Source organism: Linepithema humile, chromosome 3 (genome assembly GCF_040581485.1).
Source record: "Linepithema humile isolate Giens D197 chromosome 3, Lhum_UNIL_v1.0, whole genome shotgun sequence".
Taxonomy (NCBI): domain Eukaryota; kingdom Metazoa; phylum Arthropoda; class Insecta; order Hymenoptera; family Formicidae; genus Linepithema; species Linepithema humile.
In genome coordinates, this window is record NC_090130.1 from 23,769,497 (window position 1) to 23,784,495 (window position 14,999).

A 14,999-nucleotide genomic window follows, 5' to 3' on the forward strand; every position below is an offset into this window, starting at 1 on the left:
TGCATTTGCCTTGCGAAAAACAATTACGCAATTTTAATTACTATTGATTATCAGATTTAAAAATTGAAATTTTGTTTTTTACATTTTTCCTACGTTTAAAATTCAACACAAAATCCTGCAATATTTTAAAGCATTCGGATTTATTTCACGAATAACCATTTTATTCACAACAATCACTCATGTTGCACTGCGTTCACTTTTATCAACGAGATTGCGGCATAAAATTTCTCGTATAATGAATCATTCTCGCAACATTAGGCGCAAGGGATCGAAGTTGCGTGACAGTAATAATAACAGATGTTGCGCCAAAGTACGTACATTATAATTAGGTATGCAGCCAGCAGCGGGACTAGATGGAACGCTATCTAGTATTTCCTCGTCGAAGTTCCGGAGCAGCCGGAATTTCCACCAAAATTACCAAATTTACGAAACGTACTGGCTTAAAATATCTTGTCGGCGTTTCGCGTGTTGTCGTCCGCAGGACTCGAAGGACTCGCGCCGGGGGAGAGGGGAAGGTAGGAACCGCGGATAAGTTTATACACGTCTTCGGAGTTTAGGAAACTCGGGATGTTCGTTCATCCAATTTGATTAGACTGTTGGAAACTTACTTTTGACGGAAACCGTTGTATATGCCGGATATACGTGCTGACATGTTACATGATAATACATGCGTGCGATGCCAGACATCCCATGTGCAAATCGCATTGAAAATTGAAATTAGTCGCGCTCGCGCGTATATTTGCATTCGGTGAGCGAATCGCAATAGATGCGAAAAGCAGAGCGCAAGCGTTTTCCCGTAGAATGCAAACCATGTCGAGATACTGAGAAGTTCCTCATGCGAAAGAATTTCAATTTCAGCGAACTTTGATAACAATGGCAACGCCACGCCGCTTTCGCGATCGAGCCGGTTCGGTCGCGCCGCCGATGGGACCGGCCGCAGCTGAAGAAGAACCTATCTCTCTTTAAACGCGGCTTAATGGTCCGATTTATAAGATATTGATTCGCCTTTAGCCCTTTGCGGTGAACATGCGTTTGGGATTATAGAGAATACGCCTTCGAACCGGGAATATGGATCGACGATAATCCAGACGTTCGGACACTCGCGCAACCAAATTTGCGCGTCTTGTTCGCGCCGGACCTCAATGGACGATCAAACTTGGTTTCGAGGGGGCACTCGTCTCTTGCTCCAGCGATTTCGCGTCCCCTCGGCACGGCCACTTCTCTCGGTGGCGCTCGACGAATTCCATTTTATCCCCAGCCGCGCCCGGAGAGTCCAAGGCGCTCTTGGTAGCTGAGGTGGTAAATTAACAATTAAACTGTAACAAGATTTTCAGACGTCTACCTACAGGAAATTCAACGCCGGCCACCGCCGCTCTGTCCTTCTGAGAGCGCGCCGGCTCCGTGGATAATTAAACGCAACCGGTATGACCGACGTGTGTCCTTCTCTTCCGTCCCTTCCGCTTCCTTAACCGCGCTCACCCAGCCACGCTGGGCACAACAGTGCGGCTTCTGGAAATTGGAAACCTGTAATTTATAGCGGTAACTGAGGAGAGAGGACAGTTGGATTAATGCCCGATATCCGAACGTCCGGAGCGAGGCTCGGCCATATGTTCGCTCGATGAGCTGACTTGATTCCCGAAAATAGGCGATACACTCGCCTCATGCCTATTAAACTAGCCGGCCATTTTGGCACAATCGAGTGAAACATATACAGGAATTTGGTGCTTTTTTTCTTGTTAATTTATTACTCTATTTCCAATTCTGTTGCAGCAATTGTATTGAAAACGGTGGTTTAGAAATTAGATTAAATTTGAAATTAGCACAATCATGCAAAGAATGTAAAAATAAAAAATAAGGAGCAAAGAAATATTTCTTTAGTGCCATTTTGTTTCTATTATAAGTTATAGACGCGAGTGTTACTTTGTTAATCAACTCCGATTTTATCTTTTATCACAAAAAAAAAGATAAAAAATTGTTAAATCATAAAACTTCTACATTATTTCTAGATATTACAAATATATGTATAAGCAAACTTACAACAGAAGTTTCAAGAACTTTAATGTAAAACAGAATAGAGGCATGAATACAGTGCGTGCGAGAAAATATATTCTATTTTCTACCATAAACTTTCAAAAATATATCACTTCTAAGTTTACAGCTAAATTTAAGTATTTTTTTTTTTTTTACGTAACAAAGACGATTAATGTAAGGACACTCAGAAATTGATGAAAAAGTATGTATATCGTTGGCAAAGTATGCAAAGTTTACAACTGTGGCCATAATTATTACATGAAATATTTCAAAAGTTTCCACATTGTTCCCGTGACTATTACTGACTCTTTGTCGGTTAGATCATTAGCTGACATTAAAAACGAATTTTTGTATTCGTTTTTACCTTTATTCTTTACATTTCAATGTGAATTAACAGAAGCCGCAAAAATTACGAACCGGCGGAATTTTAATTTTACGTATCATTCATACACTTTTATTCATTCCAGCACACAATACCAGTGTCATTTTCAGATATGTTTTTATGGAATCTGTACTTCGCACAAAAGGTCCTTTCCCTACTACATTGTACAGCCGTAACAGCGTTGTGCATATATATTTTACGATCTATCCCGCAGCGAATCGCCACTTCTTCGTATTTTATCGATTTCGTTTGGTTGACCATTAGCCGAAGGTATTTACTCGCGCTTTCGGAGATCTCACCATCACGTACGCAAGACTTAATGGATCCAAGGATGAATCTAATGGCGGCTACGTTAGCCCGAGAACGTGTTTCGCCTTATTTACGGTGTAGAACACATGATGACGAGCACGCACACTTTCTTCCCGCGATATTCGTTTCCTTTCTTTCTCGGTCAAAGGGTAGGTCGCATCGCTTTTTATGACGAGAGTAAACCGCCGCAAAGAGCGCTCATGGTCCATTCCGTGGATCCTCGCGATGACCTCTTTGTCACGATTCTATTTACGATAGAATTGTACGCTGTTACTCGAAAAACTCGCGTCGCGTCTCTTGAATTTTGCAGTACAGCATTTGCAGTATTTCGCACGGCGAAACCACAATTTTTTAACGTCACTTATGACATTAAATACTTCCACGATCCTACGTCGTAATTGTGGCTCTTCGTTATGCCACCGTAACAACGTTCATAATACGACCTCGTTAAAAAGTGCATCATGTATCTTTGTAGACGTACATTCGTAATTAACACGCCTGATTATCAAACATCCCGCGCTTTGCTGCGCGCGCATAATTAGTTTAATACGGATTCGCACAAATCCATAGTCTAATTTAAAGGAAAAAATTTAAGTCAACTTTTATGACATCTGATAGATGAATCCTCAAAAATTAATGATTAGACCAATTTGCGAATAAATCGCAAAGCTGTTGAAAGATATCACCGTCCGCCGCCCAATTTGTCGCAGAGTTCAACATTGGGCTTAAAATACAAACATGATTCCCGGCTTCTTGACTAATATAAGGGTCTCAATTTATTTGCGTGCAAGTCCTGCACGGATCTTCGATCGGGCGAATTCTAAGGGAAACCAACTGGTGCTGTGGGCTCCCTCAGGGATTAAGCCCCAGGACCTAAATCAATTCCCGTTTGACAAATCTTCGGGCGATGCCGGGCGACGGCAGATATTTCATTGGCCGTACAATTTCGCTATCTACCGCGTGCACTGGCCACGTGAGCTTTAGATTCCAACTGATTGGAACATTGTTGGCGAATTAATTAGCTTTGTAAAGAAGACAATTAGCAAACGTGGAGTGAGACTTCGAGAGTGCTTGTGAGAAAATACAAAAAAAAATGGCATCAAAGAACACTAAAAGGTGAAAGTGCTGCTTGAAGTCAGGAGTGCTACGGTGTAACGAACGAGAGGAATAGAGAGAAACGGAAGGGGTATAAAACAAATATTGCGAAACGTATTAGTTCAGTAAACTGGTGAGATTCGTAATGAAATTCGGTGCGGCGCAGTCTCTCTGCTTAAACAAGGGATTAGTCGACTGGTCTTTCCATCAATAATAGTAATTTCATTGTATTAAAGCGAATAAAGAGAGTTATATGAAAAAAAATAATCAGACCTTATTCCGAGGCTACAATTAATAAAATATTGAACCTTGTATTTTAGCGTCCGTGCGATACTATTCGATAGATAGATTTTGTTCGGCGCAACTTTATTGACAGTGATAAATGAATTGACCGCCAATTCATCGTGCAAGGCACGTTTATAATATCGTAAGATACACTTTGTTCGAATGGCAAACGGTGACACTCATGAGCGATCGATTGCGGGAAACAGTCTGCCACGCGAAGTTATTCTTTAATAACTCTCTGTCTCATAGTTACCTTCTGTCTCATTCAGGATAACGCGCTAGAGGTGGATACACATTGCCCGCGGCTTTATCTGTCTCGCAGCCAGAATAGAGACTTAAATGAAAGCTCTCAATTATATCATTCGAAGTTTATAGAGTTGCGACGACGCGAGAGTTATTTTTGTGATCTTTGTGATTAATCAGTGAGCAACTAAAACGGCTTTATTTTCGTCTGTCAGTCGCTAAAAAAAATGTTTAAAATTAAGTTCTTTTAAATTTTAATGTCACTTCAGCAGGATATTTCTGTCGAATCGAGTCACGTTATTACCGTAAAGTATCTCTATAAAATTAGTCTTATTTTTTCAAAATTTAACAAAAAAAATAATTTGAACGATAAATCTTAACACTTGTAGCGCTAAAGTAAAAATTGAAAAAGTTCTCGTGATTTAAGATGAATGCAATTAAAAAGTTCATTAAAAGTCTATCAGAATTCTCTCTTATTATTGTTTTTTAATTTTGGAAAAGTGAAATTATAACTTCACAAAGATCCATAATCTGGATACAAATATTTTTAAATATTCAAATACTAAATAATGTAAGTTCTACTAGTAATACTACATTTTTGACTAAATAATGTAAGTTCTATTAGTAATACTACATTTTTGATCGAGAAAGCTATCACAACATCAATGTTATTTTCTTCGAAGTGCATTATGTGGCTAACTGAATTAACGAGTAACAGGAAGGAAATATTGATCATGACGCAAATGGATTGTTGAAAATTATACAACGTTTCACGTGATAATACCCGAAATATATTACTTGAAACAGTAATAATATAGATAAATGACAAAGCGACAATGTAACACAATTGTAATGCAACACAAATCTACTTCGTATCGGAGATCGTGTAAATAATTCCAAAATATAAAACGTATAATATTTTAAAGAGAAAGTTTAACATAATGCGGATAAATTGTGCATACATGAAAGTAATGTATATATTTGTAAAGAAAATTTGCGAAAAATTTGCAGAAAATTTAGGGTCGCAGCGTAAAAAGAAATATTTTCTCTCAAAACTATATAACTTGATTATATTTGAGAAGAGGTAATATCCGGAAAGGCTCCCGATTCGATCGCGGTTGCGGCATTGCAACGTGTTCGATTGACTTTATCCGCGTTCGTGCTATCCAGCTTCTTGAAACAATATGGCTTAAGGACGAGTTTCCAACCGTGTCGTTGCGCCCGCTGTAATGAGATTGGTCAGCGGAATCGGGGCGAGCTTAGTATCCAGATCATGTTCTCAAAGCTTCATTGAACCGAATTGGTCACACAGAACGTGTTCTCGGCCGTGAGCCTGAAATAACAGGAGCGGTTGTATCTGACGAACCATATTCAGCAAATGCGTTATTCCCGGTGAATTATTCTTGGCATTGATCAACGAGTTCGGTCAAATTTTCCGCATTGTGGATTCCGATCGAAATTATCTCGTCGTACGCTAACAAAGTCAAAGCCTGCCGCTCAATGACGTTGTTTGAACACCACTCGTATTTCTGTTTAATCCGTGGTGTCTCGTTAAAATTCCTGCGGCGAATGGCACTCTATTTAGACATTCTCAAAACTGATTAAAGTGAAACTCTATGATTATATTACAATTTGATTTTTAAATTGAATAATTTCCGCACAGCCCTGCCGTGCCGCAGCGTCCGTCAATCAACCGCGCTGATACAAGTTTAAGCTCGTGCTTCCGAGTCGCGGCACAGTCGGCGCGAATATATTTTATTCCGTCTAATGTCAGTTCAGCTAAATAAACTTGAAAATCAGATCATATTCACGCGCTACTGACACGCGCAATTGCAATGAAGTCTTCTAAGAGCATGAACAGGCTTTGCGAAATTTAATCTTCAAACAGTTCAAATATCAAACAGTCTCTTTAGAATAAAAATAAGTTTAAGACAAAAATAATAAATACAATGTCGCAATCATAATGTTAAATCGCCATCGTCTTAACGTGAAACTACATATTCAAGCGCGCTTAAATCGGAATTTTATGTATGATCGCGAGAATCCGGCATTCCCATTAATCGGCACGGCGCTAGTAATCAGCGCGACGATCCGAAATGGATTTCTCCGACATTCCCGCGTGATTTAGATCATAACGGCGACATATCGTTACCTGCTCCAATCACGTTCCAATCCACGGTAATGCACGCCAGAAACTTGGACAGGCTTGGCGCACCGCGAATACTCCCGGAGCTCATCGCAATATCTAATTTCGATACGTTTCCGGGCGCCGCATTGTTCTAGAAACTCCGCGTCGCAATTACAATTACGGCGCGCCTGTTTGCTGTGTGTTGTCCTCCCAGATTATTCAATATAGTATCGGTAAAGGATGCGCTCTCGAATGCTCCGTTTTGAATCGTCCCGAAATGGAGCTCTTACTCGTTGAAAGTTCCCAAGACGAAGTCGCGGAACTAGGCGACACTCGAGGAAGGCTTACCGGGTGGGTGTCGGCGACACCCACTTCAATGCGAGCACATTAAAACAAACTTTCGAGGTGGAGAAATCGCGCGGGAACGTAATGGTGAAGCCAGTCGAGTCTCGCAAGTTACACACGACCGATGGTAATGGGGGGCTATTTAACCCTCCTGCGGCTCGTTCGAATTCTTCTCTTTCTTATTGTCGCCGTGTTGCATCCTCTCGCCCGCTCTTTGTCTTTTCTTTCTTAATTTTCGAATCAAAAATTTTTCTTTCCTTTTTTTACTGATTACCAGTCTGACGGCGAGAACATGTATTGCCGTCTCTTTACGTTTCACCCGTGCGTTCGGTCACTTAAAATTCTCCTTTGAGAATTATACTCACACCTCGCCCGCGCTCGATCAAAGAGTAATGAGTGTCGCACGGAGGCGGTGCTTGAGCAGATCCCCGAGTAGATAGAAGGATCCGTTAATTAGGTAATCTGAAACTCCGGGCCGAATCGATATCTCGGATACTGGGCTCGAGGTCAAACGACCAACGAATTGAGACATATTTATACTGGATTGTTTCTTAGTTGATCGAAATATAACTTTTCCATTATACATTTGAGAGAGAGATGAGACATTATGAATTACACGAAACATTTTATGCTTCTTGCACTATTCCGCAATTTGCAATAGAAACATATATATTTTATATATGTCTACTTTAATATTTTATATGTTTTTTGCATAGACTTTTACAGACTACATAAAATTTTATCGCGAATTATTAAAATTATCTAAGAAAAGCTAAAAACTATATTAAGTTCGTGACGTCCATCTCACTCGTGCATCGCACGTTAGCGTACGAGCATTTCAATCTGTGCGCAATAATTCGTAAGAGAATTGAAGCCGATCCAACTCGCACTTTAGTCCTCGCCATTATTTTCGCCGACGGCAGAACTGTGCCTGCGCGGAATTATACGGTAATTTCAAAGCGGTGTCTTAGCCGACGCCCTATTTCCGTTCCAAGAAGTAATCTCGAGCCGGATAACACGTCGTACCCGTTCGTACGCCGGAAAGCCCTCTTTCGGGAACGCGGAAGGGTATATACCGAAAGCTCCCGCTAGTTTACGGCCACGTGATTTTGAACTTTCCTTACCTGTCTATGTTCGCCGTGCTACATCACGCCTGGCGCTCCCTTCGGATTCTATCCTCATTAACTTGACTTTTTCAATCCTTTTTCACTGAGAAATCTAAAAAAAACAAAAAATAAATATATTATGTGCGAGCAATTTTCGTAATTGAAACATTATAACGATTTCACGGTATCCTAATGATAAAATCGATAGTCCGACGATAATAATAAAACTATTACGAAGATAGCAGCTGCCTGTTATCCGAAAATATTGCAGTCTTAAATTTCGACTACTATCAAAATTTTCGCTAATTTATTTTAATTGTAATATTTAATTGAGTAAATCATTTAATGTCACTTAGCGTTGAAAAACAATCGATATGTTTAATAAACTCGGACGATATAAATTAAAATATTCTGTTATTCTAATTACCGACGCGCGGCACAGTTATTGAGGGATGGCTGAACCGCGTGGAAAGTTCATGCGAGAATAAATATTCGCAATATGCGCCGTGATACTCGCCGTTGAGCACAATAACTCATCAGTGCCTGCTGCCGTATTGGAAAATTCTTTCGGATGGGTAAATAACGGTGTATTGCCGAATACGAGATAACGCAGCATCCGAGACCATGGTATGCATTTAGGATAGCGCTCGCTTGAAAAGATCCTTAAAGCTTGCCAATACGCTCGTGGAAACCTTCTTTCCCCGATTCCCTGCAGCCCTTTTCCCTCGGCCGGAGACGATTCTTTTAACGGGAGTAAATAAGTAACAGGATACAAAGAACGGTCTGGAACTTTATCGAAGGAGCACTCAAATCTGTCTTCTCCTCCCCGGGTAAGCGGGTTTCTGTAGAACAATGTCCACGGGAGAGCTGCAGCAGCTTTAAAGCTCAGTTGGAAGGTTCGGCTAAACAAAAAATTCGCCAGACATGTTCTTGTGCTTTCATATAATGCCCGTGGCGCTTATTTTCATCCCGAGTTAGTCGACTACAGAAGTTGCTGTCTGATGCGTCCCGAGTACGCCGCCCTCGCTTTTTTCGTAATTGTGTCATATTATTAATACCGAAGTGTATCCAGCCGCACTGATTCGTAAATAATTCGTCAAAGTGTGTGCTATGTGACACAAGATCCTTCATAAAATATTTCTTTAACTTTGTGAGCAAAAGGAGACTCTGCATTAAAAAAACAGCAGAAGCCAAAGAGCATTGAAAAAAAATATAAAGATTTTGCCGTCGTGAATTCCGTACCGAGATTCGCAAAGGTATCGGTAACGATCAATGTACTTGCAATCTTCAAAATGTATAAAAATATATATTTTGAATATCTGTTTCACAAAATAGAAATAAATGGGTCGTCCAAATGAAACAAACTAACATTCCTTTGTCATGTTGTTTTAATGCCAACAGCATTGTTCGCGTAGTTTATATTGCATGAACGACCCACATATTTCTGTTTTAAAAAAATAAATTTAATGTTACACAGCTGACAATGTGACCTATATAGACATTTTATACACATATTTCATATCTTTTACTGCATGTTTCATATAATCATATTTTTTACACGATCCTTCTTTATTCTGATGAAACAAATTAACCAGACCTCATTAAGTCCTTTTAGTCTCTGTTATTCAGATTAAAAGCAAACAAATATAATGATTACACTTTCGTGCCTACGAAGGAATAGTTTCAAAACTTCTGCGGAAGGCGATGAAATGCATTACGTGGTGCCGCGCGAAATAACGTGAGAAGCATTATATTCGCAGACGAAGAGCATTCGGCTCGACCGCATCTCCCGAAAATACGAGGAAATGCTGGGCTGGCAACGGGATCCCCGCGGTGTCCGATGTCTCGCGCGCTAGGAATATCGTTCGTAGTCGCGAGCTCCCGGAAACGAACGGCGAAACGTGTCAACGCGGAAAAGGTGGGCAGACGTCGGGCAGACGTGAAAAATAAAGAAAAGTAGAAGACGGACGGACGCACACGGCGCACCGAGTTCGAAAGTGGCCGCGGATGCCGGCCGGATAGGCGAGATATCGCCGCCGTTCAAGAGACGGGAAGGGTGGCAAGCTGCGGTAGCGCCGGGCGGACGGTGCGAAAATAGGAGCTGCCTGTTTCCGCGGATTCTTCCTCTCGAGGGTCAGAGAGACACACATACACACACACACTCGTACGTTGAGGAAAAAGGACGCGAGGAGGTGAACGGGGAAAACTTGGCACGCGTCTGGCATACGGGACTGCCCGTTAAAACCTGCGAGGGTAGACACCAAATGCTATTCCGCACACGGCTTTCATGCTCCGCGGCACATACTCTGTGTCTGGGAAAAATAGAAACACGAAAAAAAGATTGTGGGCCAGGGGGACGGAGGTGAAGAGGGAGAGCACGAGGACGGGATGATGCCGCCGACCGATGAAGCTCCGCGCCATAGTCGTTTAGCACGTTCTTGAGCTCCGCGCGAAAATTGGAAAGCGTCGGGGCTCGGCGCTGCACTTTCGCCGTAATTTTAAATGGGCGGCGCAGAAACTGCGCGCGCTTTCCCGAACGAAACTCTGCCGCCGTCTTTTCATTCTCTCCGCTAAAACGTAGCGCGCGCCCGCTGTGGTTTCGACTTTCAGCGACGGTGCATGCGTATTGTGGTGCGCGAGCGCGCACGAATTGCCGTCGTAAGGTTTTATTCGCAGTCGATTTTACTCGCCGGGGTAACCAATTTCAAACTCCATGGTTGCTGCATAATATATCTCGGATTCACGATAATTCCACAGCGCGCTCGGCGCTCGCTTTTATCCGCAAACAAATGTAACGCCGTAATTTATATCGCAATTTCAACCTTTCGCACAGCTTTATTTGGTCGTATCAATTTTTATGCGGGACGGAGTTTTTCTCTTTCGTTATATTCCATATAACTGATTACTTCGTAAATTCATACCAATGCCACATTGCACCATACTTACACAATTATCGGCGCTTGCATCCGACTTTTTTAACGCCGAGCAAAACAGTCGTATTCGCGCGCATTCACCGCAATTCGCCGAGCGGAATCCCTTACGCGCGAGAAGTCGCGAAATAGCCCGGTCGCGGCTGTTTCGCGAATGGAACGTTATTTCGTAAATTTTTTTTTTTTTCCTTGCTTTGTTCGCCGCCGATCCGTAATTATTACCTGCGACTTCTCTCCATCGCGCCGCAGCCAACAAAGTGATTTCACCTTTTCCCGCTTCGCGTAACGAGCATCGAGATTCTCGATAATTGCGGGATGCCCGGTGCGGCGGTTGCGGTAATTGCACCCACCGCAGTTTGTATTTATTTTTCTCCGCTCCGATCTCGGAAGGGCATGCTCGGAAACGCGTGTGCACGCGCGTCTCGCCGGTCGATACGCTCTTACATCAAAGATTGTAATTCCGGCGATACAAGTGCGTCCTCATCGCCAGACGCACCATCGTAATTGCGTGCGTGTATTCGCGTGTGCGTGTGACGACGATTATTTAGTAATCTATAAATCATAAGGTGGGAAACGACGAGACCCGACATTAGACCCTGGCAAATTACTCGCCGTCCTACGAAGGTTTAGTGCAATAATTGAGATCGCGCGACTGTTTATTTTTCTTCTTGCGTTTCGATCGGAGAAATGACTGGCCTAACGACATCAATGACTGAAAATTATAATCCCGCGCGCTAAAGAGTATACTAGGAATATCGCGAATAAGCACACCGAGACGCCCGACTCATTTATTTTAGAATCATGTTTCTTTTTCTTTTTTTTTTTTTGCTGCTTACCGCCGCAGTCACGATTTCATCCTACTCGCGTATTTTCGATACAAACGCGCTCAGAACCTTATAGCATGTGGTCAATGGACAAAACATTACGGCTTTTGCGCAATAGAAGCGATATATAATTCACACATCGCACGGATCCCGGGGATTACAGATTCCGCAAAGTCACGCCTTCGTGGAAAATATTTCGGTATTCCGATATCCGATATTTCAAAGAGCGCCTGGATATGATGCGATATGGTGTGCCAGCACTTGACTTTAATGCACGACGTTCGTAATCGTCGGACTAAAGCAGTGGAACCAGGTCGACCGACATGCAAGTCATTACTCCCGCGATCGAGATTATTTTTTTCGCTACTTAGTACCACAAGAGGACCATAAAATCATATCGCGAGCTGCGCCGTGTGAAGGCTGTCAGTCATGGAAAAAAAGAAAAAAAGTAAAAGCATGAAAAGATCGTAAAAGGAAAAAAAAAAAAAAACATTATTTGATTGTCGGTTTGATCACTATTTTATAGGAGAAAAAAAATATTACATACTGAAAATACCTATGCAATCTTCTTTTAAATGCTATGTTTTGCGCAATAAGAATATTATTCGAAATGAAACGTAATGGACGTATATCAAATCAATATTGTAAAACAAACGCATCCCAATTGGCTTACTGAAGCACACAGCTCGCTGGAGAAAAGGAAAGCCAGAAATAATACAAAGTAAGAGGACATATTTATGACTTTTCTCGCGGTCTAGTAACGCGATAACAGAATTCCATTGTACAGCGAGTAAAACATATCTGTACAAAACGCAAGCGGTAAAAACGCTTTAATTATTTCGCTTCTGTAACGATTCGTTTCTTATCGCGCCTACCACTTTGCGATTCGGATAGAATTTTAAGACACGATCGTGATACCGATTGTAAAGCCTGTGAATATACATGTATATGTATGTATATACATACGTCCCGTAACTCATAAGAGAGATTAATGTCTCCGGCGGAACTCGAGAACTGTAAAGCTCCGCTACAGAACTGTTCTGTTCTATGCGAAAGCTGTTACTCGCAGAGGAAACAGACGCAGGGATCGTGATGCGACTATAGAGCGTCGTAAAGAGGAGTTTAAAGCATCCCACTCTGCGGAAGAAAATTCAAGATTTCTTACGGCGACCGAACGCGCCGTCGGCGTTCTCTCTGGTTACAATGATTTTTAAAATACGTTCTGCGTAAATATGCGGGCGGGCGAGAGCGCTCTTTAGCGCTATGAATTTTTACGATGATCTACATATCCGTTGGATATGTGCGCGAACGGCAAAATGGAACTTCTTTGTTTGCGCATCCATTTTGCCCATCGAGTCGTAACGTCTGCACTACTGCAAACAGCTTATACGCGTTTTTATATTGCACCATTTATTACCCCATAAAGCGGGAACTCTGATACCGTACGCAAAAATGTATGTACTTCAACCTACAATGCCAAGATATTCATGCGATTTAATAATTCACCTTGCTCGCCAAATGATAGTAACGAATATAGCGCACGGTTACGCTCGTAACCGGCCTTTGTATGTTAAATTAAATTCTCGGAGCTTAAATTAAAATTTTCATAGTTATAAATCGGTACAGTACATAATTTACGCAACCAGTAATACCGTTTTCCTTTCACTAAGTTTACTTTTACTTTTAGAAATTAATTTTATTGCACATTGCAATTTATACGTAAAATTCTTATAATAATAATATCGTAAAACTCCACGCGATTGCCTAAAAGCAGAGCGAAATTTATTTTTCGAGCGGAATATATAAGCAGATTATCATCGGCTTAGTAGGTTGCTGATAAATAATTTGTTGTCAGGCTGCCTTGCAAATTGATTTTATTTAGTACCCAGGACAAATTGATGATATAATCTGCTTTCGCGACAGAAACCACCAAGCACAGTCCATAAAAATTGTAATAATCGGATACGCCGCGATAAATCGTATAATAAAAACAATTCCATGTTGGAATAAGTACTCGTTTAGAATGTCTTGTACTAATAAACTAAATAAACTGACCATCTGAAATCAGACGGTAAATACTAAAACTGTAAAAAGTTGTGAAAACAAATTAAAAACATTTCTAGATTTTGACTACAATTTAAAGTCTAATGGATCACAATCTTTATTTTATTAGAATCGCAAGCGTTTCTTTCGATAGTAATTTTAATAAGTTGAATCAAACCTGTTGAAATAAAATAATTAAATTAAATTGATGCCGGATATGCATTAATTTCTTTCAAAAGTGCGGCAGTCAACTGGCAAAAGTTATAATTAGCAAAATTCGCGACGTAATAGCTGCGATAATTAATAGGCATTAAGCACGCGATTAATAAATAAACCCAATTCGGCCTGCATATTTCACTATTGAATAGTCTTTGATTGTGTTTCGGGAGCACGATGATTTATTGTTGGGTCTATTAGGCAAACGACTGGCTTTATCGATTCTTACTTCGTCGCACCAACTTGAACGGCCAGTTCTCTATCCGCAACCCCACGCGTACTTCAAACGGAGTAGACGGTCTACTTTAAAAATCGAAACTTCGCATATAATCTACCCGGCGCGGCGACGAACTATATAAAATTATGAATTATTCTTTCTACTCAAATACTTTGTCGTCCCATCGGAGTTACAATAACGACTCCTCTTGTTACCAAACTTTGCGCGGAGATGTTGATTAGAGAATTTTTTATTATTGTAATAACCGACTTCATTACGCATGCACTTTTCTTGATGATTTCGATCTCGACAACGGCGAGCTTATTAGAATGCACATTTTTTATGCGGTCGCCCATTATATTATTATCGAGAAAATAATTAAGTGCACCACCGAAGTATCGCCGTCACTGTAGTAGATATATGACCGATCACGTCTCAACGTAAATTGGAGCCTTCATCCGCATTGCTAGTTACGAATATGACAAATGACTCTGACGTCTGCGCTCCGTTGGGCGTCTTAAATATATTTTCTATGCGTGTCGCGCGGCCCACGTATATCGATTGAAAGTCCCTTTCGACACCGTCCCGTGTCGATCCAGTTCCGAGCATCTCCGTGCGTCGAGTTAAGACTTATTATTGTTAATAGCGCGGGCATGTTTAATGTACAATCAAAACCTCGCATGCCTCCCATTACGTCGCTCGCTTATGTAAATTGTGACCGTACACGCCTCGAGGACAAGGACGAAAAAATTGTTCCATCATTTCACGAACCTCGCTTTGACGTCTCGTATGCGTTATTTCCGTCGGACTTACCTCGCCGGCACATCAGACTCACCGGTCATCCA

General features: G+C 41.3%; 1 protein-coding gene and 1 long non-coding RNA gene across 10 annotated transcripts in view; one reads left to right on the plus strand and one right to left on the minus strand.

Moving 5' to 3' along the window:
• Nucleotides 1-14,999, plus strand: part of LOC105668806 (neural cell adhesion molecule 2-like) — a 237,523-nt gene that overhangs the window by 183,427 nt on the left and 39,097 nt on the right. The gene's annotated exons all lie outside the window — the stretch shown is intronic.
• Nucleotides 1-14,999, minus strand: part of LOC105668807 (uncharacterized) — a 328,884-nt gene that overhangs the window by 181,788 nt on the left and 132,097 nt on the right. For both annotated transcript variants that reach the window (XR_001100172.2, XR_010889288.1), the window contains exon 3: nucleotides 7,943-8,036. This is a non-coding gene — a long non-coding RNA (uncharacterized lncRNA). The remainder of the gene's footprint in view (nucleotides 1-7,942; nucleotides 8,037-14,999) is intronic.